At 38.5% G+C, this 27,587-nt stretch overlaps 1 protein-coding gene across 3 annotated transcripts in view; it reads left to right on the top strand.

Moving 5' to 3' along the window:
- TMEM108 (transmembrane protein 108) overlaps positions 1–27,587 on the top strand; it is a 330,997-nt gene that overhangs the window by 68,801 nt on the left and 234,609 nt on the right. Inside the window, exon 1 of one of the 3 annotated variants that reach the window (XM_017955893.3) lies at positions 8,527–16,404. The exons of the other annotated variants lie outside the window; for them this stretch is intronic. The gene's annotated coding sequence lies outside the window, so the exon portion shown is untranslated. Of the gene's footprint in view, positions 1–8,526; positions 16,405–27,587 lie in introns of those variants that run through there. 3 annotated transcript variants of the gene reach the window in all.

The following is a 27,587-nucleotide window of genomic DNA, read 5'->3' as shown; positions in this document are numbered from 1 at the left end:
AGCTGCACTCAGAATCCTGACCCTCAGAAACTATGTGAAATAATCAGTGTTTATTATTGTTTTAAGCCATTGTGTTCTGGGCCAATTTGTTTCACAGTAATAGATAGCTAATACAGTATGGGGTTTAAAAGAGTAATTTTATTTAAATAATGTTGAACAGATTGTAAATAACTTGCCTGCCAGACTAAAAACCACATTTTTTATTCTGATGGCATGAGGGAGCCACTGAAGGGTTTTGAACAGTAGAGTACTTGGAAAAATAGACTATTGGAGAGTCTCTTGCATATAGAATATTTACAAATTAAGTGAATTCCATGTCATTTGGGCCTGGAGAGGAGTCACTAAGAAATTAAATACCCCCCAAATACTTTGGCTTCATCTTTTTTGGTCTGAAAATCTTAAAATATGTATCTGCCTTCTTTTGCAATTCTAGGAATTGTGTTTCATTTTAAATCTTTTTCTAATTAGTGGAGATTTTCCTACTTCTAGCATTCATACAAGATTAGAGTCCATGAAAGATAAAACAACTTGTTCCAAGAGTATGCCGGGGCAAATCTGTGGGTTACCACCAGGATGAAGTGTATATGGTGTATATGTATGATGATTACATTTCAGCCAAACACAGACATAGCAAGGAAAAGTGTGTAGTAGAAAAATTCTGATCTTGAGCCTCTGTTCTCTAGCCTTCTAGTGGAGTCAGATTATAAGGGGGATTTAATTGCCAGCAAGACCTTGATGTTAATTCAGCTGCCAAAAAAGGGATTGCTCATGATTCACCAGGCTACCCAGGAGAAATTGGGTGACACATCCTGAGTCTCTAAGACCTTTAGGTCTTGGAAGGCCTTTACCTGATCCTGGTCACTGAACCACTATGGCCTCTAAGCCACAACCTTTTTGGAAGAGTGATCTGGGTGTGATGAATACTTTCTTTTTAAGTAGATTTCCTAAATCCAGGTTTACAGGAGGTAGTCTAAAGTGGCTCCACATCTTTGGATTTTGCTTGAACCTTGTAAGGACTGACAAATCTCCTATAAAAATGTTGTTTATAGCCGGGCATAATGGCTCACACCTGTAATCCCAGCACTTTGGGAGACTGAGATGGGTGGATCACCTGAGGTCAGGAGTTCAAGATCAGCCTGGCCAACATGGTGAAACCCCGTCTCTACTAAAAATACAAAAGTTAGCCAGGCATGGTGGTGCGTACCTGTAATCCCAGCTACTCAGGAGGCTGAGGCAGGAGAATGGCTTGAACTCTGGAGGCAGAGGTTGCAGTAAGCTGAGATTGCACCACTGCACTCCAGCCTGGTCAACAGAGTGACACTTCATCTTAAAAAAACAAGGTTGTTTGTGAAGATGACCTTTCTGTATCATGGGTGCACTTGGCCTTGCAGGTGACCTCAGAGACTGTCATGCCTGTTTTGCTTTGCTTGGAGTTCATAGGCAGAATGATACAGTGGAAAGAATAGTAGGTTGGAGAGTCCAGAAATGAAAGTGCTGGTTCTTATGGTGCTCCTAACTAGCTGTGTAATCTTGGGCAAGTCACTGAATTCCCCTGGGTCACACAGCTTTCTTGCCCATAAAGTGAGGGAGGGTTGGAATAGATACTCGAAGGTTCATTCTAATTACAGTACTCCGTAACTTGTGATTCCTTTTATGAACTATCCTCATCAAAATTGAGGTACTGCTAGGCATGGTGGCTCACACCTGTAATCTCAGCACTCAGGGAGACAGAAGTGGGAGAGTAGCTTGAGCTCAGGAGTTGGAGACCAGCTTGGTCAACATAGTGAGACCCCGTTCTCCACAAAAAGAAAAAAAATTGAGGTACTATATAATCTCTAGGGAGAGTTCAGAGTAATAAACTGATTCTATTTCTAAAGAGAATAGGGCAAACATTACAACCAGATATATTCCTTGGAAACTTTATGCACTGTTAGTAGACACAAATACCTATTCATTAGTTTTCCAAGGTTTTTGTGTAAGATGAGTGTTCCTTTGTAATTGTAAGAAGCATTTAATTCCTGACACTCATAAAGGTATGAAAAACATGAGAAAGGCTGCCATTGCATGCATTGACAGTGCATAAGTAAACAAATCTGTGCTATATTGTTCAGTGTGTTTTATATTGTTTAATAGCTGCAATTTTAGTCAATTATGATTTGTAGCATATACTTAACGTCATGCAGGGGGTGCAGCCTCCTGCCTAATAATCAGTGTGACCTTAGTTTTGGTGCAACATTAGTATATAATAGGGTACTTAGGAATTGTGATTTGTAGCTATGACAGATTTTCTTTTTAGGATTGGTAAGTGCAGACAGGGCCCCCATATGAAACTCTTACAGGATAACTGAAATCTACCAATTAATCAGAAATCCTCTATTTTAGCTTCCACTGTAATTGCATCTCTTCTTCACCAAGCCTGTTTTGCCTGTTTTTTTCTCTTTCCTCAGAGGATCAGTGAAAATGCAATCAGATGAGCAAGCAGACAAGTAAAAAGGAGGAAAATCAAAGAGCCTAAATATTCTCTGAGAGAGCTACATAAACTCTGTTGCTTCTGGAGTTGATTTGAGTGTGGGGGAGTGGGAGGAAGAAAAGGTCACCAGGTACAGCAGCTTGTCTTATTTGAGCATTCAGCCACAGCTTCCAAGGCTGAACAGATAGAAATAAAAAGTTGGTGCTGGCTGTGTGCACCAGGTGGTTCTACATCAGTCCTCCCACTGTCGACCATGTTTACACCAGTAGGTTATTTTCTACACTCCTTTCATTCTGAGAGGATTACATCCTCCATTGCTTTCTGTCCAGGAATCCTCCAATTCCATCTGAAAGGCATGTTTGTGACATTTCTAGTTGGATCAGGAATTGACCTTGACCTGTAGTGGTCTGAGGAAATTTCGAGTTGCTGGGTGACCTGCATCTTGTTGTCACATAGCCAGAGAGTATTGTGAATCCATTGCTGATCTGTGTTATATCACAGGGCCAGAGGGATACTGAGATTTCTTGAACTAAATCAGACATTTTCTAAACTCTGACTTGAAACAGATACAAACTCCTGAACCCACTGAAGCAAGACTGTCTCCTGAGGCTGTGGTTCTCAAAATGATGTGAGCATTAGAATCTCCTAGAGGCTTTGTTAAAGTCCATTTGTTGTGTCCTCACTCCCAGAATTTCTGATTCAGTAAGAGTACAGTAGGGGCAAATATTTTGCATTTCTACCAAGTTCTCAGGTGATGCTAACGCTGTGGACCGGGTCCAGGGACCACTTTTGAGAGCCATTGTCCTAAGGGGCTTCTTAACATGGAAAGATTTGAAGTCAGGCTATAGTCCTTCTGAGATTTCTCAATCCTTTCACTCTGTTGACCCAGCTTGTCTCTGACCTACTGCCCCTTGGGTGTGGGGGCCATAGATGTGTGCTCATATCCTGTCTTTCAGATCCATAGTGCCCAGACAACTAAGATTGTGTCTGAACTGTGGTAGCCATCTAGTCCGAATTTTTGAATGTAGTATAAGAGCCAGAGATTTAGGGCAGAATTTATGTCTCCTATTGCCTTAGGAACATTAATCTTGAAAAAACAGTCTTAGGTGGAGAGAATTCTCATTTTTATCTTTGAGGAATTGAAACTCAGAGTTTAAATTACTTGCTCAGGAAGTAAATGGCAGAGTTGATATTTGAACCCAGGATTCTGGCTTCAGTGGTGATTTTCCTTCACCTAAGCTTCTCTTTCTCTTGGGCTCCTTTTGAACTGAAGATTTTCTTCATCCTTTCTTCTCATCATGAGCCTCTTTAATTAGAGTGTGAAGTATGACTTTAATATAGATATAGATATATGTGTGTATATATATGTCTGTATGGAGGCCCATTTTCCAACAGTTTTATCTAGCCAGTGAAGTCCTCAGATGTGTGTGTATTCATATATAAATATATATGCACATATACATTGCTTCATTTTTAATATTTTGCATGAATTTTATCATACGATATAATATGCATCTTTGTAGGCTACCCTTCAGCAGTTAGAAACAGGGCAGAGAATACATGTAGACCCCCAGGTGTAGTCAACACATACACACACACATTATTTATCCACCTACAAGCTGGCTTGTTCTTCATATCTTACAGTCTAAGAAAATGTCTCTGTGGTAGCTAAGGACTTGTACTAGGTTCCAGCATACCCTTGACTGTCATCAGTAAATGGAGTTGAAACTGGCTTTGCTTACCTTGCTTCTACCCAGTAATGCTCTAGAAAGGAGATCAGGGCATCACTTAGTTCTGTGGGGAGAGAGGTGGCAGGTCTGTATTGACACATTCATCTGTTGGAAAACAAGAACAAACCCTGAGGGCTTTTAAAGTATGTTCTGCAGTGAGAGTTTATATGCTTTATCCACATTAAGAGCAATACAGTTTTTTTTTTTTCTTTCCTGAAGAAAACAGTTCTTTTTCCATTGTGGGGGAAACAAAAAAGAAAGAAATTCTGGCATCTCTTGTTGAAGGCTGTAAGGAGGCAAGGAGCTGGATTGCAGGAGGAATGGTAATAAGAAGGAAAAAATGATGGTCATAGATACCCCTCCAGGAACAAAATGACTCTGGGAAGATATAAAATTGCTTGTTTTTGTTTTTACATTATCAAATATTATGGCAAAATGTATCAGTGAACCTTACCCCGTTCCCCAAGGAAGTAAGGAAGGAAGGTTTTAACAGCAATATGGATGGATGGGTGGCTCATAACACTCAGTGACTTAGGTATCCGATAGCTGTTAGAGGCATGTGCACCTGCTTTGGTTTTCTGCAGTCACCTAGTGTTTCTCATGGAAAAAATCAGGCATAAACCCAACATTTGCATTATACTTAAAGTGTTCCCTGATATATCAGTTGTGTTGAAACAAATTCGTGTTTTCAAAATAAGCATTATAGAAGAATTGAATTTACAAGTCAATCCTCAGAGGATGAGTGGAACCCTCCACCCACCTTCTCATTTTTTAAATAGTGATGGTCATCTGTGAGCAATCAGCCATACGAGGATGACTTTTTTGTGCATGTTTATATCATATCTCTTATAAAATGTTAAATAATATTAAGAAACATAAACATGTCAAGTCTTCCTTCCAGCCCCACAACACAAATAATAATAATTTTAGGCCAAATCAAAATATCCCATGTATCAAAATGGCCTTGTCAAGATGACATGTCCTTACCGCACCGCACCCCTACCCTTGAGTTGAGCCAAATAGAGGCTGAGTCACTGACGACTGGATGTTATTCATTTTCTCACTGATTATTTTCCTTGACTAAGGTGGCAGCTGTTGAACTGGCTCTGTATTGTTTGATGAAGTGTATATATATAATCATTGGTTCTGGGTCCCAAGGCAGTTCCCAGGGTCTTGTTTGTTGATTTTCAGGATGTGGCTACAGGTACTGCCCATTTCTCCGCAGATCCTGCATTCAGAATGATTGATTCTGGGGCTTTCTGGATGTTCTGCTCTTTTTAGGTCCACTTTGGGGAAAAAAAGGGAAGCTACTACTTTCACATGAAGAAAGAAGTAGCTCTATATCTTTGAGCCTACATTTGCAAGGAAACCGTGTCTAGAAAAAGCATAATCAAAATGATGCCCTTGGAGGGAGCACCTGGCTGTTTATAACAAATGAAATCCTTGTCTTCCAATTAGAGGGGCAGCTGGAGTCTCATGTGTGCATTCAGGTTGCAAAAAGATGAGCCACTATTAGATGAGTCACCACTAACAGAACTGCTGGGATGATGTAAAGTAATAAATTACACCACTTATGTAAGTATGATAGCATCAATGTAAGCATATAGGACATTTTGTTGTAAATCTAGATTTAGGTATCAACTATAAAACCCTAGAATCTATGGCAAGTAGGAAATGAGGAAAGTATGTTTTATCCTACACCTCATCTTACAGTGAGGTGAGGCCTGCGGAAGCAACAATGACTAGCCAGGAGATGCTGACGAGTCATAATGTAACTGAACAGTAAAATAAACGCTAGAATTCCCAACTGTTCTTTTAGTACCATAGTATTGATTTTTGTAATTCGGTGAGTTTTGACCACTTATTTAAGATTCCAGACAGCCCTCCTGTTGTTTTTGTTGCTGCCGCTCTCCTTTACGCTAGCATTTGTCACACCTACTTGATTTGATTCCCTGCCTCCTGCCTTCATTTTATTTTATTTTTTAAAGCTGAGAAAAATGAGGGTTGCTTGTATTCAGGCCATGGTTACCACCAGTTGGCTTTATTTCTTTGGTCGATATCCTCTCTTCCATGGCTAGAAATATGAATAAGAATAATCCTTGTACAAAGAAAACAAAAGTGCTAGCCTACTTTGTATGGAGGCCCATTTTCCAATAGTTTTGTTTTATCTAGTCAGTGAAGTCCTCAGATGTGTTACTTGAGATGCAAGGAATACATTGGGAAAAATGCCCTAGAAAAGTAGTAGCTTCCCTTTTTTTCCCAAAGTGGACCTGAGAAGACTAGAACATCCAGGAAGTCCCAGAATCAATCATTCTGTATGCAGGGTCTGCTGAGAAATGTCCAGTACATGCAGCCACATCCTGAAATCAACAAACAAGACCCTGGAACTGCCTTGGGACCTAGAACAAATGATAATCTTGATAATGAAAATCTTGAATGTTTATCTTTCAAGATTTTTCTTAAGCCAAATTGGGGAAAAATATGGATTATGAAAAATGCTTAGAATTAAATCCAATATTTAAGATATGTTAAGTGTTCATATGCTATTGTATAATCTTTAACCTTTCAAAATGAATTCTAAAAACCACACAATTGGAGGACATTCATAAAAGACTGTTTACAGTGTCATTTAGTGCAATTCCCACACACCAAGGATAAGCTGACTAATAATAATATTAATAGCAGCAGCTAAAACTCACTGAGCACTTACTAAGTGCCTGGCATCATTCTTCATGGATTACATGGAACTATTTAATCCTTAACCCCAAAAGGAAAATACCATCATTATTTACCCCATTTGATGGGAGGAAACTGAGATTCAAAGAGGTGACTACTTTCATAAAGCTAGTCAGCTACTAAGTTGAGGAGCTGGAATGCAAAGCCAGGTTGTCTACTTCCAAGCTTACACTCCTAGTAGAAATAAAGGGAGGAACCAGTGGCACTTGAGTTAGCCATGCCTTTCTCACTGATCAGGCAAGAAAGGGCACGCCTCCAGGCAGTTTTGTTATCCATTAAAGAGAAATAAAAATAATACATGTTTTTTTATTTCTCACAGATTTGTTGTGATAATCTTTGAAGATGGGAGAGGAAGTGGTGTTTAATGAATACCTGCTATATGCAGGCACTATATCAAGTATTTCACATAACATCATCAGCTATTGCTGTCCCTGTTATTGTGCAGGTCTCAAATTCACTTTTGACTGTAGAGTCACTGCCATTTTCAAAGGATGGAATCATTGCCATCTGTTCTCTGTGTGAGTTTTTCTTGTTGCCTGTCTTATTCAACTGATTCCAGTGGGGGTGGGGAGTTATTTTTAAAGCAATACATATTATTAGTAGAAAACTTGAGCAAAGAATTTTAACAGGCAGTTTACATAGGAGGAAACTTCACAGGCCATCAAACACTGGAAAAGATACTCCAAGTCTTTAGTAATGAGAAAAATGTAAATAGATGGTCTGCCTCTGTGGGCTTCATCTTCAACATCATCTCATCTCTTCTTAAAACGAGTTATCCATTTGTAAATTGCTGATTTCTTTGGGACATTGCCTTCGTAAACATTTTGTGAAGCGTCAATAATTTCAGCATTCTTCCACCCAAGAATCACAGTAAATTTGATGTTTGTGCTTCAATTTTAGCAGAATTCTTGTTGCTTGGATAGGGGCACTTTGCAAACTGATGTCTTATACTTCTTAGTGCCTTAAACTAGATCCTGTTTAGATATGTTATAACAACTTAGTATGAGTTTATTTTGGTGCAAAAAAGAATTTGAAATCCATGTATAGGTTTTTCTTAATATTCATTTTTCATGAACTTTTTGAAGACTTCTTGTATTTATTTACATAAATAAATGAATAAAATGGAGGAGGCATATTACATATGCTTTTTTTGTATCCTGGCTATGAAGATGGGCTAAGTCATCTGTAAGATGCCTTCAACTTCGAAGACACTCTCCCCTCAAGGCAAGTATCAGTTCATCAAATCCTGTCAAGTTATAAATTGGCTTCAGCATAATCCAAAACATATTTTGCTAAGTACTCTTGTTATCAGCTATATGAGATACCAGTGTACCAGTGCATTCAAAGGAAAATATATCTGTATTTTGATTTATCTGCAGTTATTTATTTGTTTATTTTTTGAGACAGAGTCTCACTCTTGTCACCCAGGCTGGAGCGCAATGGTGCAATCTCTGCTCACTGCAACCTCCTGAGTTCAAGCGATTCTCCTGCCTCAGTCTCCTGAGTAGCTGAGACTACAGGTATGCACCACCACACCTGGCTAATTTTTGTATTTTTAGTAGAGACAGGGTTTCACCATGTTGACTAGGCTGGTCTCCAACTCCAGCCTCAGGTGATCCACCCACCTCAGCCTTCCAAAGTGCTGGGATTATAGGTATGAGCTGCCACACCTGGCCTGATTTATCTGCATTTAATTCAAACAGTACACGTTTTGACTTGGTATGCTGAAATCGTTTTCGTGTATTCAGACCATTTCATAGGCTGATAGTTTACTCTAAAAATAGAATACAGCATCTAACAAATATTAGTCCTCAACGGAACAAGTGAGGTTGAAACTCGATCTAATGTACCAGGAAACCATCCCATGTGAGTGATATAGTGGCTTTTAATAGGCTAAAGCTGAACAGTTTCTGATGACTGCTTGCTCAAAAGCAAGTCAATCAGTGAGTAATAGAGTTCAGAATCTTTATTCTCTGTTTTGTATCTGGACTGTGAACAACCTTTAATAAAGAGTGCATTCCTTTCTGCCAGAACTGCCCAATGGAAGACAGCAAGTTTATCTAGGCTTCTTATAAAAGCCAACTGAAACCTCCCAAGGGAGAGTCAGACCTCAGATCGTTGCATTACGAGCTGAAAATTAGAGTGCCATTGGCTGTTGTTGCCATGGTAATCACTGCTGACCCTGCAGGTTCTTCCTCATGATAGCCTTCTCAACAGGTTCACTTCTACTGCTAAGGTGTGAGGTGTGTGTCTCTGTTTGCTTGTGGCAAAGTTGTCATGTTTTACTCTAAATACAAAGTAAGAAGACAGGAGCCACCAATGTTGTGCACATAATAAATGTTAAATGAAGATTTTTGGGGTTGGATTGGGTGCATCGGGTTTGGAAAAAAAATCAGAGGTGTCAGTCACTATTCTCAAAATCTCCGTGAAGCCCCCGTTGTTGGCTGCTGTTTCTCTTGAACAGTTCCAATTGCTTTTTGGAGTAATCAGCAAATGGGTAAGGTTTGCAACTCTCCAATCCACAAAGTTCTGTAGGTGGCCAGAGAGGGGAAACTGTCCTTCTTTAGAATCTATTATGAGGCCTTTTTGGGGGAGGAACAGCATGGACTTAACAGGCTTCTGAGTACTCATTCTGTTAGGTTGTCTGGTTTTGGGGAGTTGGTAGAGTACTAACTCTAGATTCTCTGATTTCTAGGAGCTGGTAGAGTACTAACTCTAGGTTCTGTGATTTCTGGGTACTGGCAGAGTAATTACTTTAGGTTGTCTGGTTTCTGGGGCCCTTCTTTGGGATTTTTATGCCCATCCAGGTGTGGAAGCTACTCAGTGGTAATAGTCTTAAAATCATCTTAAGATTTTCCAATCCTGAGAGTTCCCCAAACCTAAACTGATATTAATAGTCTTGTCAGATTTTTGCCATGTGTTCATTGAAAAAATAATCTCCTTCATGTTAATGTATTACTTATGGAATTATTCTTTCCAAGAAGAAAGGAAATACAACACCCAAAGTTTTCAAGGTAGTTTAAGCATTTGTCTTAAGTTTTGTGTTTGCAAAATACTCTTCATTTGCCTCTCATTTATCCTTACGAGCCTAGCCACACCTGCCCCCAGTGAACATCTCAAATTTACTAAGAAATAAAAATTGAGTACAGGTGATTTGCCTTGGCTATTGCTACCAGATTGTGTTTTTCCCCAGTGGAGAAGCAGATGTATTTAAAACTGCACTTAACACCTGAAAAATCGCTGTCCCAGAAGCTACTAAGTCCTTTGTGAAATCACAGTGAGGCTGAGGGCTGAACCACTGGTGGTTCTCCTACCCGGGGCTCTGCTTCATGCAGACATAAGTGAATCAGATGCCAGGGGGTTTCAGTTTACTGTAGGGGGTGTGTAAAAAGACATAAGATTATTTACTTAGGAAGTGTAGTGTGGGGACATCACCACAGACCAATAGTAAGAAGGTTGGTCTTGACGCTGGGCTCTTTTTCTAATAGTGCGGACTTGATCACATCATTAACCTCTCTTACCTGTAAAATGAAGACACCTGCCTTTCCTATGCCACAGGTGGTTGTATCAAATGAGGTAATGTTTAACATTTTTTGCAGCCTCTGAAGTACTTTGGAAACACACTATCTGCATTCTCCGAGGCCTGATCGTACACTGGCTGGAAATGGCATTTTCACATGTGCTTTTCCTGAGTCTAGGTTGTCAGGTGGATCTTTCTTAGGCTCCTCAGTTTGAACAAGCTGTCAGAGTGTATCAAAGAATACCAGATAGGAGGAGAAAGAAAAATAATAGCTTAAAAAAAAAAAAAAAGAGGGAAAAAAAGAGTAGGCACTCCCCTCCACCCACTCTCTGGTTCCATTCAGCACACTGACTTCATTCAGCAGTTTTTTTCCTGCTCTGTATGCAAAGACAGAGCCTCTTATGAGAACTTGGATGAACAGTGGAGTATAAACACTCATTTAAAAATAAATCCAGATGTAGTTGGCTGCAGCCATCTGACAGAACCCTGATTCTCTCTTCAATAATGCCGTTCATTTGTACCACATTAATTCAGGGTTCTTAATAATTTCTCCAGGGTAAGTCTGAAGTTTACTTTGTTTTATCTATGAAGAAAGGACCCACAGAGCAAATGAATAGTATAAATACGTTTGCTAGGACACATTTAGCCTGCTTGAGAGGAAGGGCCATTTTCGAATGCCTTACTTGCATCTATTTGCATCTTAACTATCTACTGATTATGAGTGATTCTAGTCATTAAAGCAGTCCTAGGAGGATTTCTTCTTGGTGATGTTTTATTAGCATTTAATTTGAACTCTAATAAAACTCCATTTTTAAAAACTCACCCATAATTCAATATTGTCACACATCTTCCTTCCATCGGTATAAATTTGTTGTAAGGCATTATTGTAATTAATTACATGCCCCCAAATCCCTTGCATATCATCTGGTACAATTACATCCTTTTGAAAAAGATTTTCCATTTTCCTTTAGTTTCTTAAGATTAAAGTGTCCTGACACATAAATGGCATCACTAAGGCTTGAACTTAGAGAAGAGCTGCCTGTAAGAAACCAACTGGGAAGGAATGTAATTAGTTATTTCCACTATGACTAGTTTCCAGCCCAAGATAGAGGCCAACTTCTTCTTAGATTTCTGTAATTGCATAAACTAGACCTTATTCATAAAACAACTTCTGTACCATGCTTCAGATATAGTGAATACTAAGTATTTAATGAATTAAGGCATGAGTGCACATCTTTTGGGTTTTCCTTTGTCTTTCATGTAGACACCTTTTAATATCAAGCAGTCTGTATTATAATAGGAACTCTGCAAGAAGATCGTATTGAAAGCGGTGTGTTCAATCCATCCAACCAACCCATCCATCCACTCATTTTTCAAATATTTTGAGGGACACTTATGGACCAACCAGACCTAAAGGTCAGAGGAAGTCTATGCCTCTGTACATCTCACATTTAGTGTTCAAGCCACTTAATCTTTAAAACTGAGATTGATACATTCTACAGTCTTTGCCTCTTACTATACTTTGAGTTGCTATGTGCCTGGTTCAAATCCTTTCCCAGTCATCCTCCTATGGTTATTGCTTTATGCCTAACTAGACCACTAGTTACAACAAAGCGGATGCTCTGGGCATAGCTCATCCCTCTTTATGTTTGTGTCTAATTTTTCACTTTGATGTACTTCTGTCACATTTTGAATATCTGCGGTACTAGGGATCTACACTTCTAAGTAAATAAAGTAGCTTTGTACCAAAGGTAACAGCTAATATTTTTATTATTTATGTTACATATACATGTTACATTTTATTATTTATATTACATATGTTTAGCATATGTTAGCTGTTAGAAGAGTGCCTAGCATAGAGCTCTTAGAAGAGTGCCTAGCATAGATAGAGCAAACGATAAAAAGCATGGATGCATGCATCTAAGAGCATCTATGAAATGAGTATTTTTATTATTCCCATTTTACAGGTAAGAAAACGGAGTCACACAAGGATATATTTGTGTAACACAATTTCAAAAAGCAAACTCTTGCTCTTGTTAATGGTAAGGCCTTTTTGGCATTCCATATTTGTGAACTATATTGATATATGATCTCATTTGATCTGATACATCCCTCCCTGTTTGCTCACATGGAAGAAGTGAGACAGATGAAGGTGAGTCTCTGCTTTCAGCAGCTCTGCAGGTTAAGGACTGTATAAGCACTTGAACCCAGGACTTCTGAATCCTGGTCTTGGCCTCTTCCCTCAGAAACAAGCTGCCTTTCTTTTGCTGGTCTGGCCAGTAGATCTGTACTAAAGATGCGGACCTCTTAAACTGAATGGGAGATTTGGAATTATGGGGACCTGAAACAGTTAATGGAGGAGTGTTATAATAGAACATGCTTCATAGCCAGTCCATGTAGTCTAGGATCTAGAGTATTCCAAATAAACACCAACTCCTAATTTATTTTTTGCTCCTGTGTTGAATTTATATCTAGAATATGGTCTTGACATCTCTAGAGCAAAAAGTCAGGTCTCTCACAAAAGAATCAGTACTAATTGGGAAATAAATCACAGTTTGCTACAGCTAAAAGGGAAAAACTCCCACAAATTTATCTGTCATTTTGATTTGTTCTTTCATCCTTTTAGTACATTTTCAGGGTCTCAAAGAAGCTCATCTATCTGTGAAGGTGCTCATGGAAGCATCTTGTTTTACATATGATGAAAATGGAGAGAGCACTTCTTTTGACAGGAAACTTCACTTCTTGTTACTGAAAACTGTCACAACAGTCATTATGTCTGGCTTTCAGCGATTTCCTGGAGTTAGGAGAACAATAGACAGTTAAAATGGCAATGTCAACAGCATTCTGGGGTTTTATAATGAGTACCAAGGGAAATTTTTTCTCTTGAGTTTGTAAGAAAAAAGTAGGAGGAGTATTTGGGAAGCTGGGGATAATGTGGAAATGAAGGGCAATGCTCTATTTTTTTAATGGAGCGTTCTTTCTAACCTTTGTAAGCTGAAAAAAATTTTATACCATGGTTTCCATATTCTTGTTATTGAGTTGCCAGTGAGGAAGAGACGTTTCTCTTGGGTTGTTCCTCTCTGTAGGTCAGATCAGCCCCTGAAAAGACACATTTGCAGCTTTCTGTACTTTTCTTTGATTAAACATCAATTAGAAGTTTTGGATCCAGGTTTTTAACTCTTGTTATATATGTACAGTGCTTCTGGGGCTTGTGGTTTCTAATTTAGCAGCAGGAGTTACTTCTCTTTTCACTCTACCTCCAAAAAAAAAAGATGACTCAAGCATTAGGAATACATTTTTTGGCTTATTGTATAATTCAATGTGTATTTGGATTTGTACAATTTTTAATCTTAATTTACGTAGCCCTAATGTGATTTCTAATTTTTAATTAAGTTTTTGAGGTACTAATGTCTAACACATTAAAAGTATAAACTTCATAAACAATTTATGGGACCTGCTGCTTTCATTTCTGTAGTTTCTTGCTTTCTGCTAGAGCTGTGGATGGTTTTAAAGACCCCTGTATTAGTTACGCAGGGATACCTGAATGGTAAAAATAACCTGCTATCTTTCTTTTTTTTTGAAAATCTAATAATACAAAGGCAATTATGAATTGTTAACATGTTTTTAAAATACGAGTTTTTAAAATACGAACATTCCTTGTTTTAAAAATTGGTCAACATTTTAAGATGCTATACAGTGGAAATAAAAGTCTTCCTTCCTATTGTTTCAGTCCTAAATATTATTCCTTAAAGGTAACCACTGTTAAATCTCTGCAGATTCTACCAGAAATGACCTAATGTTCTGTTTGTATACAATCACACATACACATATACATAAATACCTATATGCATATAACACACATCTATGCTTATATGTGTATGTATGGATAAATATATGGATTCTGTTGTGGATAGGTTAGTGATATATCTTAGACATCTGTTCACATCAGTGTGTATAAATCCATTTCATTTTTAATGGCTGTATTGTATTCCATTGCATCAGTTTGCCATAATTTAGCTTGCCTACTGTTTATCAACATTTAGATTTTTCCAGTTTTATCTTGTTGCAAACAATGCTGCAGTAAACATTCTTGTATATATCTTTTTGCATTTTTGTCAATATATTTGTAGGATACAAAGCCAGGGAATTGCTGGTAAAAGAGGGTGTCCATTTTTAGCATCACTAAATATTGGCAAATTGTCCTCCAAAATGGCTGCCCTAATTTATACTTCCATCAACAGTGTAGAAGAATGTCATGTTTCTCCACACCCTTGTCAACACTGAATATGACAAAAATTTTAGTTTGTAAATATAATCAGTGAAAATAGTATCTTATTTTAATTGACATTCTATTGCTGCTGTATTTAAGGTTCATTTCAGCAAATGCTTACTGAGCACTTACTGTGTGTCATCACTGAAATAGGAAATGGCAATCAAAAATTGTCCTTGTTCTCAAAGGGCCATGGAAGTGAATAAGAAGCCTCTTTTTGGAAGAAATTCAAAGGTTGCAAAGATAGAAAAACGGGTCTTTTGCATCCTACTAGCAGGAAATAGTTGTCTAATAAAAGATAGTGTCCACCCATGTCAACTTTCAGGTCTGTTGCTGGCCTAAATTGGCAACTCTCTGCTTCTGCAACAGTGGCCTTGCTTTCATTTTGGAAGACAGTTGGCGGCAGGTAGGAGTAGAAATGCCTAGTAGCTTTAGTTTTTCTCCAGGACCTGACTTGAGTATCTCACTGGTTGTTTTTGGGAGAAAGCACCTGCTGTTGGCTTCTGTTCTGAAAGGACACAACGCAAGCATGGAATCCATCAGCAGAGCAAGCCAAGAGCTCAATAAACTATTTATTCATTGTTCAAGCTTCTCTACCTATATGGATTATTAGAAGAAGTATTTCATCTTAGGGTACCCAGATTAGATTATAGACACTTCAAGTATTTCTTTAGAATTCACTGAGGGGAAAAAATATGGAAAGCAGCATCAGTCATTTGGGACCGTGTTGGTTCCTGATACCAAAATAACCTAAATGAATAAACTACAATCTGTAAGTTAAAATATCTGGTTTCCAGCCTGTTAAATAAAAACCAGAAGAGTTGAAGTACATGGCAAAATGAGATAAACCTGGTTTTCTGAGTGGAGGCAGCTATTGATAATTTTACTTTTCTTATAGCTGAAGAAGGAGATTTGAGGTTCTCTGAGAATTAAAATTCCTCTGGAGTTAGCCCAGGGTGGGACCCTGAGAGCTGTCTACTCGTGCCATTGCCTCAAGCCTGTGGACATTTTTTCATCCTGGGGCAAGAAGAGGCTCCAGTTTGCCCAACTGCTGTGTGTGTTCCAGGCCAGTGTCCGATGAGGCTGACTTGGCAGCTGCCCTTTCCACGGCCAGCCAGCCAGCCAGCCAGCCAGCCAGCCCCTGAGTGTGTTTTAAAAGATAAGCGACAAAAAGCCAACCGCTTTTAGAGGGACTGGAACAGGCTAGTAGTTGCTAGGCAAGTTAAAGTAATTCAGTGTCCTTGCCAAACGTCTGCCAGGCAAATAGGGAACTTTCAGGGAAGGGGAGTGAGATGGTGGTGTGTGTTGGTTGCCATAGGAATGTTTCCCTGATTGGAACAAGACCACAGAGTGGGGAGAGCAAGACGGCAGCATCTACGGTTCTTTCTGCTTGGGAATGGGAACCCAGAGTGGGCAGTAGAGCGGAGGCAAGCCGTGCAGAGGCAGGAGCAGATGAGACCCTAGATGCCATGTGAAGCTAAACATGTGGGGAAAAGAAAGAGCAGATTAACTCAGGACAATTATGTGGGGAGCTCTTATGCTACTCTGAAGATCTGAGACTTGTTGGAGAATTTACAATCCCGAATTAACTCAGGGAGAATTCCAACTAGACTCTGAAATGAATTAGATGGAGATTTAAAATAGGGCAATTTAGTGGGAAAAGATACTTAATTTGAAGGTAGGTATTTTGTATTTTTGTAAATATTATGTCAGAGTATGTCTTTTAGCTCTTAAAGGTAGTAATTAAATATTTGTTCATGAATTATAGTGCTATATTTATCAAGTTCTGATTTATAGGGGAAAAAAGCACAGTTGATCAAATTGTGTGAAACCTTGGACCTTGAAGAGTCCCTCTGATGTGGGCTTACTGCCGCATTAACAAGCACCCTGTGCATCTGGTGGCAGTTTCCAGAATGACAGCTGAGGGTCTGAATGGAAATAAGTGACTTTTAGCAAACGTTGAACCTTGAATGTGCTATTTAACCTCTCTGATTAATTGATTACCGAGCTCCGAAAATGAGAGGGGATGTAGCTATCCCCTATCTCATTTAAATGGTGTGAGCATGGATGCTGTTCTCATTTGAATACAATTTTGGGGGTGGGTGGGGGTGGTATCAGATTATAGGGTACATGCTATGATAACGACAGGCTTAATTATCAGTCAATATGGTTTAGAACAAAGGTTTTCTTTTAGATCACAATCTTAAGGAACCTTTCTTTAACGGATAAAGTTTTACTTGTGCATATGAAGTGTATATATAAATTTATCATTTGCCGTATATTTGATTCATGTTCAGAGGGTATTTAAAATAGTATCTTCTTCAGAATGTATATGTTGGGATTATATATTGCTGTTTCTTTCCTTTTTATGTGGTTTCTTTTTGTGATCATGTAAAAGAAGACTAAAGGGATTTGATATTTAGTGTCAAATATTTGAATTATAGTCACTGTTTGTTTCAGGGCTGTTTCCCTCTATCAGTTCCTTTGATCTGGAACTCCGATGTCGTTTTTCCTTTACAATTGACCACATGCTGGCTGACTGACATCAATTAAATAATCTGAGGCAAATTTTAAAACCAAATGTCTAATTTTAATTTACTGAGAGAGTATAATCTAATAAGAAAGACTATCCTTGGGCTCTTCACATGGTGAATCCTAGTGTGATTTTGACAAAGAAGCCCAAGAATATACTACTACAATCTTTTCTAAGAAAAAGGAAAAAAAAAAAAAAGTGGTGTTCTGGCCGGGCACAGTGGCTCATGCCTGTAATCGCAGCACTTTGGGAGGCCAAGGCAGGTGGATCATGAGATCAGGAGTTCAAGACCAGCTGGGCCAATATGGTGAAACCCCATTTCTCCTAAAAAAAAATACAAAAATTAGCCGGGTGTGGTGGCATGCGCCTGTAGTCCCAGCTACTTGGGAGGCTGAGGCAGGAGAATCACTTGAACTTGGGAGGCGGAGGTTGCAGTGAGCCGAGATAGTGCCACTGCACTCCAGCCTGGGTGACAGAGTGAGACTTTGTCTCAAGAAAAAAACCAAAAACACAAAAAAAGTGGTCTTATCTAGACCTTCCAGAATCTAGAGTAGCATTGTCCAGTGAAAATGTAATATAAACCTCAAGTATGAGCTTTATATGTAATTTTAAATTTGCTAGTAGCCACATTAAAAATAAAAGGAAATATGAAATTAATTTTAACAATATATTTTTGCGTTGCTTAATATATTCAAGATATTATTTCAACATGTACAGTTGTCCCTTGGTGTCCATGGAGGACTGGTTCCAGGACTCCCCACAGATACCAAAATCTATGGATGCCCAAGTCCCTTATATAAAATGAAGTATTTGTATATAACCCGTACACACCCTCCCATGTATTTTAAATCATCTTTAGATTACTTAAAATACTTAATACAATGTAAATGCTATGTAAATAATTGTTGTGCTGTATTATCTGTATTTTTTGTTGTATTTTTTATTTATTTAAAAATATTCTTACTGGACAGTTGGTTGCATATGTAGAACCATGGATATGGAGGATTGACTGTAATTAATAGAACTATTAATGAGATATTTTGCATTTTTAAAATACAAAGTCTTGAAAGTCCTATTGAGATGTGCTGTAAGCATATTTTACACTTAACAGCATATCTCAATTGGGACACTGAAATTTCATGGACAATACTCGATCTGTACTTAGATTAAAACTTACAGTAGAGAAAGTAGATTCACATACCCAAGTCATTCCAAACATGCATATCAGTTGTTTTGTCCAGTAAATGAATCAGTGTCCATTTCTAAATTTAAATTTAACTTTAATTAAAATTAAATAAAATTTAAAATAAAATTCAGTTTCTTATTCACGCTAGCCACGTTTTAAGTACTCAGTAACCACCTGTGGAGTGGCTGCCATGTTGGACAGCACAGAAAGGACTGCTTTCTCTAGCCTTTTCCTTCACTCCCGCATGTCTCAGATTGGAAGACCTGTGTGAGAACTTTGATGGGAAGAGAATCTCATTTTGTAAGTGTGGAACCACAGACAAAGAGTTGACGTTCTTAAAAGGAAGTTTCCATTCAGTCTATATTAGAACCTGCCTGGCAAGGAGTTATCTGTCTGGTAGACCACACTATCTCCACCCTTGTTCCTAAATACACCCCTCATTGTCTCCCCAACAGATAAAGTCATGCCAACTTTGACAGTCTGCCTCCCTCAGGCTCCCGTTGTCCTCCACTCCAGGCTGGCTCATTTCCATTACGTCAGTGTATTTCCTGGTTATAGGCTTCCTTTATCTTTCTCATTGTTTCAATTTCCACATTTGGCCTTAATTTCTAGGATACCTTAGTGCAGCATTCAAATGTTTAAATTCCAGTTTAGTTCTTAATTAAGATCATGTATATCAAGGTCAATGTTGTTGATTTATGTTAATTTGAATAAGAAACATTTCCTTTGCCCCTTGCTCCAGATTTCTAGAGTGGCTGGGCTGAGAAACTTTACTTCCTGTTCACCTAGGTGGGTATCTTGCTTTGGGCAAATCAGGGTTCTTGAATATAATCACTCTGTGGTGAATCAGACCTGTGAACCTTAAAGAACTTATCTGTTCCCTAGAGAGGAAGAATTAAGAAATATCAGGTGGATGGATAAAGATTTAGCCTTGTCAGTAGTTTTGCCCCACACCTTCCTTGAGTCTGAAACTTGGTTGGCACATAGTATAACAGTAACTCTATCACTCATAGGTTAAAGAGCACAGAAGTCTGTCATTTTCTGTTGGGTACCTGGCACTTGCAAGGGACATCACTGATAAAATTCATCCTGCTCTGTTTTGAATATATCAGGTGAAAAGCACTTACATTGCTTTTTCAGGTCTGGAGAATGATGACCTAGGAATGGGCCCTTGTTCAAGACAGTTGCAAGTCCTCCCTTAGCAAGAAAGTTAGCTTGGAAATTAGGAAATAAATATTTGACCTGTCAAATCATTTTAAATTAACGTGAATAGAAATGCATATTGTGCTTCTTCCTCTTTACCATCGGAATCAAGTCATTTTAGAGACAGCTAAGGCTTTGTGGAAAGAGGATCTTTATTGCCTGTAAACCTTGGATGCCAGTCCCAAGTCTGTTGGCTGCAAGGACTGTGACATCAAGAAAGCCACTGAATTGTTCTTGGCCTCACTTCTCACCTGTCAAGTGAGAACATTACACTAGATGATCTTAAGTCCTTTTGGTCATCACATAGTTTGATCATCTACTCTAATCCCATGGTTTCTTGGGTGAAGAAACAAAGGCCTGCAAAGTTGCTTCCTAAGATCCCACAGCAAGTGTGAGGCACATGCTGTGTCTACTTCAGGAAGCTTCATTGTTCACTTAGAGGTTAAGCTTGAACCAAATAAAAATACCTGGAGGGATAGCTGATTCTCTGTTCTTCCCATAATGTCATTTTGTCTGCTCATATATTGAGGTTGTTGGCCAAACATCTAAAATCCGTAGGTTACCTGTTAATTTTTTGCCTCCTTAACATAGCCGGCCAGTAATTCAGGTCAGATACCTCTCTGGCATAAAGTCCCCAGTGACCTCCTATTTAAAACAAAACAGGCTGCGCACAGTGGCTCACGCCTGTAATTCCAGCACTTTGGGAGGCTGAGGTGGATGGGTCACTTGAGGCCATGAGTTTGAGAACAGCCTGGCCAACATGGTGAAACCCCATCTCTACCAAAAATACAAAAATTAATTGGGTGTGCTGTTGTGCACCTGTAATCCCAGCTATTCAGGAGGCTGAGGCACAAAAATCGCTTCAATCTGGAAGACAGGGGCTGCAGTGAACTGAGATCACACCAGTGCACTCCAGCCTGGGTGACACAGCAAAACTCCGCAACACCTCTGCCAAAAAAAAAAAACAAAAAAAAACACGAAACACTAAATTAGTTCTTTGCTGGTGAAAATGCATGGTAACAAAAGAAAAAGCAGTAGCTGGGATGCAGAGTTAAATTTGCTCAAATATTTTCCGTTAAAATAATGACTACAATAAACAAAGAAACCCAGAGAGGGCCCCAGTAGCTGCTCTGGTTGGAGGCCCACTTTCAAGTGTTGGAGCATCACTCATGGGCAGGAAGCAGAACCTGAATTTCTTGGGAAGGCTTCTTTTACCTGGAGCAAACCCTGGGACTTACATTCTCCTTTAGCCTGTCATTCAATGAAAAAGGTCAAGAGTGCCAAGGAAAGGAAACTTGTTGATTGTCTATTATATACCAGGCATGCTAAGTATTTTATATATAGTGGCTCATTTAATTCTGTAGCCACCCTGTCAATAAATAGGTATTATTTCCATTTCACAGATCAATAAAAGTTGTGTAGCTTGTCTAGGGTTACACACTAAGTGATCAGGGATTTTATTTAGCTCTAAAATCTGATTACTTTCTACTAATAGCCAATAGCAGATAATATGTAGAGCCCAGTGATTTCATTTTGGTTCTACTGAATTTGAGGACACTGATATCACTCTGTTGGCACCAACATAAATTACAACCTAAAATGAAAGGTGGATACAGTAATTGAGTAAATTTTGTTAACAAGCAGAGGCTGTTAACCTGCATCAGTGATCTTTTGAAGACATTAAAAGCAAAAATAAAAGGATTTTTTTTTTCAAATAATATATTTGCATAGATATCCACTAATCAGCACAAGTGGCAAAAGGTGTGTGAATCCTAAGTCAAATTTAACTTTCAGAAGTGGTGCTTGCACTTTTTGGGTAAAACACAGTGCCATCATTTTGATTTTTAAGAAATCCTGCTGTTTGGGCTTGTGGTTCTGTCTTTTATCCTTTGGGTAAATGAGGGGATGATATTTGCATTCAGTGTCCCTCCTGTTCCAGTTAATTGGTGCTGCATAACAAACCACTCCAAAACTTAATGTCAGCAACAACCATGTGAATTTGACTCATGAATCTGCAATCTGGCTGGGGCTCAGCAGGGACAGCTCATCTCTGCTCCACTCACATCAGCTGGGTTGGCCTAGAGGTTGGGGGTTGGAATCATCTGAAGCTAGCTCACTTACATGTCTGGAGCCTAGCTGGGAAGACATAACAGCTGGGATCCTCAGGCATCTCTGTTTGTGGTCTCTCCAGCATGATAGCTTCAGGGTAGGCAGACTTCTGTACCAGTTCACTGCTCAGCACATGACCCAAGAGAAAGAAAAGCAGGAACCTTTCATGATCTACCTTAGGAAATCAGACAGCATCACTCCACTATGTTCTATTAAACTAAAGCAGTTACAAAGGCCACTTAAGTTCCATGGGAGTAGAAATAGATTCCATCTCTTGATAGGGAAGTGAAAAGTTTCTCAAGGAGTCTTGCAGTGGCCACTATTGGAAAATACAGACTGCTACACAGATATATGAGACTGCAGGTAATGTGCTGGTGTCCAAACCAGATGCATCTCTGGGCCTTTGTCTCCCGACCAAGGGAGTATATTGGCATTAAAATGGAATATAATCTATCCATTATAATTTAACCGACATAATTTATACTTTTCAAGAAAATCATCTGAAAATTTATGACTGTCTACTATTAAAAAGAAATTACTTGTGGAACACCAATGGATTAGGCTAATGAGGTAGATAGTTGAGTCCCTAAATTTTTCATCATTTTTGAGCTGGTATCTGTTTAGTGTTCCTGAACTGTCATCAGATTTCTGCTTTTCTACCTTGTGTGCAGAGGTAAACAGCTGAATATTTATGTAAACAGCTTTGTGTAGAAACTTTTCCATTTAAAACTAAAAAGGGAAGGCAATTGCACTTAAGATTGAATGTTTCCTGAAGGGGTTGTTTCAGCATTTTACAGCAGCTGCTGCCTCCTCTTATGGAGATGAAATTATTATTCAAGACACATTTCTCAAAGTTTACAAAATTAGTACAAGCACACCTTATTTTATTATGCTTCACTTTATTGTGTTTTGCAATTTTTGTAAATTGAAGGTTTGTGGCAACCCTGCATTGAGCTAGTCTATCAACACCATATTTCCAACAGCATGTGTTTGATTCATGTCTCTGTGTCACATTTTGGTAATAAAATATTTCAAACTTTTAAATTTTATTATATCTAGTATGGTGATCAGTGATCTTTGATGTTACTATTGTAATTGTTTTGGGGCACCATGAACCATGCCCATATAAGACAGCAAATTGATAAATGTTATGTGTGTTCTGACTACGCCACCAACCAACTGTTCTACTTCTGTCCCTCTCATTGGGCTTCCCTATTCCCTGAGACACAACAATATTAAATTCGACCAATTAATAACCCTAAAATGGCCTTTAAGTGTTGGAAGGCTTGTTGAAAGCCTACAGGCCAAAACAAAAGCTAGGCCTCTTGCATCAGCTAGACAAGTTAGGAATGCAAAGCAAAAGTTCTTGAAGGAAACAAACAAACAAACAAAAAAAGTTCTTGAAGGAAATTAAAAGTGCTACTCCAGTTAACACATGAATGATAAGAAAGCAAAATAGCCTTACTGCTGATAGGGAGAAAGTTTTAGTGGTCCAGGTATATATATAGAGAGAGTGAGAATTTATAGAAGATAGACAGACAGATAGATAATATATTGAGAGAAGATTAAATCAGTCACAACATTCCCTTAAGCCAAAGCCTAATCCAGAGTAAGGTACTAACTCTTCAACTCTCTGAAGGCTGAGAAAGGCAAAGAAGCTGCAGAAGAAAAATGGAAAGCTAGCAGAGGTTGGTTCATTAGGTGAGAGGAAAGAAACCATCTCCATAACATAAAAGTACCAAGTGAAGCAGCAAGTGCTCATGGAGAAGCTGCAACAAGTTATCCAGAAGATCTAGCTAAGATCATTAATGAAGATGGCTACACTAAACAACAAATTTTCAGTGTAGATGAAACAGGCTTCTGTTGAAAGAAGATGCCATCTAGGGCTTTCATAGCTAGAGAACAGAAGTCAATGCTTCACAGGGCAGGGTGACTCTCTTGTTAGGGGCTAATGCAACTGATGACTTTAAGTTGAAGCCGGTACTCATGTACCATTCTAAAAGTTCTAAGGCCCTTAAGAATGATGGTAAACTATTATTGCTTGTGCTTTATAAATGGAACAACATAGCCTGGATGACAACACATCTGTTTATAGCATGGTTTACTGAATGTCTTAACCCCACTGTGGAGACTCACTGCTCAGAAAAAGAAGATTCCTTTCAAAATATTATTGCTCATTGACAATACACATGGTCACCCGAGAGCTCTGAGGGGGATGTACAAGGAGATTCTTGTTGTTTTCATGTCTGCTAATGCAGCATTCATTCTGTAGCTCTTGGACCAAGGAATAATTTCAACTTTTAAGTCTTATTATTTAAGAAATTCATTTAATAAGGCTGTAATTGCCATACATAGTGATTATTCTGATGGATCTGAGCAAAGTAAATTGAAATCCTTCTGGAAAGGATTCAGCATTCTAGATGCCATTAAGAACATTCATGATTTATGGGAAGAGGTCAAAATATCAACATTAACAGGAGATTGTAAGAAGATTCCAATCTTCATGGATGACTTGGAACGGTTTAAGATTTCAGTGGAGGAAGTCACTGTGGATGTAGTGGAAATAGCAGGAAAACTGGAATTAAAAGTAGAGACTGAAAATATGACTGAATTTCTGCAATCTCATGATAAAACTTGAAGGAATGAAGAGTTGCTGCTTATGGATAAGCAAAGAAACTGGTTTCTTGAGATGGAATCTACGTTGGTGAAGGTGCTGTGAACATTGTTGAAATGACAACAAAGGGTTTAAAATATTGCGTAAACTTAGTTGATGCAGCAGCAGCAGGGTTTGAGAGTATTGACTCCAATTTTGAAAGAAGTTCTGTGGGTAAAATGCTATCAAATAGCATCACATGCTACAGAGAAATCTTTTATGAAAGGAAGAATCAATTAATGTGGCAGACTTCATTGTTTTAAGAAATTGCCACAGCCACGCCAAACTTCAGCCACCACCCTGATCAGTCAGCAGTCATCAACATCGAGGATCCTCTACCAGCAAAAAGGTTACAACTCACTGAGGGCTCAGATGATCATTAGCATTTTTAGCAATAAATTGTATTTAATTAAGGTATGTAGTGTTTTAGACATGTTATTGTACACTTAATAGACTACAGTAGTGTAAACATAACTTTTATAGGTACTGGGGAACCAGCAAATCTGTTTGACTCACTTTATTGTGATACGCACTTTATTGTGGTAGTGTGAAACTGGACCTGCAACATCCCTGTGGTATGCCTATAAGGGAGATCATATGCCGTTTATCTTTCTGTGCCTGGCCTGTTCACTTAACATAATGCCCTCATGTTCATGTTCATCCATGTTGTCACAAGTGGCAGAGTTTTCTTTTTTAAGGCTGAATACTATTCCCTTATATATATACAGTATAGATTATATATATATATGTATAAAATCTAACTCACATTTTATTTGTGCATTCAAGTTACCTTTTAAAAATATATTTCTAATATCGCATTGTAAGTGAATGTTGGTATACCAGTCCTTTGCAATTTATTGAGGTTTTCTTTATAGCTTAGTTTTCAGAGTTAATATTTCACTACTTATTATATTCAATATTCTATATATGTTCTATACATCTAAAAGTTAATTATGCTATTTAAATCTTTTTATCTTTACTGACCTTTTTTTATCTGCTGAAGCTATCAATTACTAGGAGAGTTGTATTGCAGTTTGTCCCTCTGGTGATGGATTTGTTTATTTCTCTTAATGCCATATGTGACATAATAAGAAATATATATTTGGTCACTGCCCTCAGTTTCTGACACAGAGCTCCTAAAATGCTTGTAATTTCCTGAGTAATAGGGGTGCTTATCAATGTTATTTATTTCCCCCATCTCTTCTTGCTGTCTCTTATTTTTTTTAATTATTATTATTTTTATGATAAAAGATTTTTTTTATTTCAACAGCTTTAGGAGTACAAGTGGTATTTTTGGCTACATGGATGAGTTGTAGAGTGGTGAAGTCTGGATTTAGTGTAACTGTCACCTGAATAGTGTGCATTGTACTCAGCAGGTATTTTTTCATCCCTCAGCCCCGTCCCAACCTCCCCGCCTCTGAGTCTCTAGTATCCATTATACCACTCTGTCTGCCTTTGCGTACCCATTTTGCTGTCTTTTGAATTGATAGTCTTTCTTCCCCACTCCAAGTCCCCTCTGCCTGTTCAGAGGTTGTTTGCTCTATGTCTGTCTACTTCCTTAGTAGCTGCTCCTGCTGTTTTAACAGGCATCCCTAAAAAAAAAAAAAAAAATTCTCTGTTTGAATATGTTACCACTCATGCTCCAAAATTTGAGGACATATCTCTCTGGCTTTTCTATTTTTCCTCCACAAATTACACATGTTTCTTATAGTTTGAAACAATGTTTTCCTTTTCCCATCTATTATCAATATCTTCTCTCATTGTTACTTTCCTCCATTTTGAGGTTTTCATCTGCTATCATTTTTTTTTTTCTTTCTGCAGTACGTACTTTAGAATTTCCTTTGGGTCTTTCTCTCTTCTAATAGCAAACTCCATAGTAGACATCAGTGATATAGAGATAAATAAGGCTCACTCCCATACAATATGTAATTGTAATGTAAACTAAGTACAAAATTAGAGGTTAGGACAAAGTGTTGAGAGCACAGAGAATGGAGACTAACTCTAGAAAGTGAGAAGAGCATCTCAGGAACAGTAAGTGTATACGGAATTATGGAAGGCTGTGAGTATATTCATGGAACATTCATCAGCTCAGTGGGCTGGAGCTTAGGCACAGGTTGATGCCAGATGGAGCTAGAGAGGTGAATTAGCTAGATGGTGGTCTGTGAAGAGCCTTAAATGCCAAATTGAATGCAACAGGGAATTGGGAGAGGCTTTAGGCTGGGGAGTGGCATGATTAGATGCATTATTTAGAGGTAAACTGTGTGACTGCATGGAGAGCCATGAGCTGCAATAGTCACCTGAGAGGAAGCTGAGTAACTAAAGCAAGGCAAAGCAAGGATAATGAAGAGAAGAAAAGAAATTTTAAAAGATATTCATGACGTAAAATCTTAACAGATTCAAAGCAGACAGCACTGGAGGATGTACTCCAGGGACTCTAATTTAGAGGACCAGCAAGCTTGAAAGCACAGGAAGGAGTGCTCATGTTTGGGAGTGGAGGGAGGGTGGCGTTAGAGAGAATGAGTTTAGTGTGTAGCATAAAACATTTTATGTGTCTTCAGGACAAATGGTGTGTTGGTTTTAGAATTAATATTTGAGATATTAGGGGGGATATCTATGTGCTGAGAACTCTGCAACATTTTCTGATTATATTGGACTGTTGTGGTCATTACTATTTTTCTTTTACTTTCTGAATTGGAATACACATCTGGGTTTCAGGATGCAAAGGGTCTATTTTCCGCAATAAAGTATAATTAAATAATAGTTGGAGTTCAGGTACATTTTAAGTCAGACACTTGAAATGTAGTCCTGCCTTCACTGTGTTTTGCAAAATTATTGCTTCTAAGCACGGATTGCTCTTGACTGGTAGGACCTCTTGTTTTGGATCTGTTTTTTATCTTAGCACTGTTTTCAGGCTGACAAATGTGACCCAGATTGTCTAAGAGCATTTGTCAAGACAGGAGAGAAGGAAGACAGAGCAAGAGAAGAGGGGAGGGAAAAACATACTTCATTTAATTAAAAAAGTATTTGCAGGGCTTATGCCTCCTACCTGCTGTTTTTAGCTAGCAAGATCAGATTCTCCCTTGGAGACTGCCTCCTGGCCTATAAGCCCAGACTAGGGCTTTCTTTTTGATGCGTGAGTCATCACAGTATTTCAGTGACTTATTATTCACTCACATG

This window comes from Papio anubis, chromosome 2, assembly GCF_008728515.1.
Source record: "Papio anubis isolate 15944 chromosome 2, Panubis1.0, whole genome shotgun sequence".
Classification (NCBI taxonomy): domain Eukaryota; kingdom Metazoa; phylum Chordata; class Mammalia; order Primates; family Cercopithecidae; genus Papio; species Papio anubis.
Note: the sequence above shows the minus strand (reverse complement) of the source record. Positions and strands in the feature narration are given on the sequence as shown.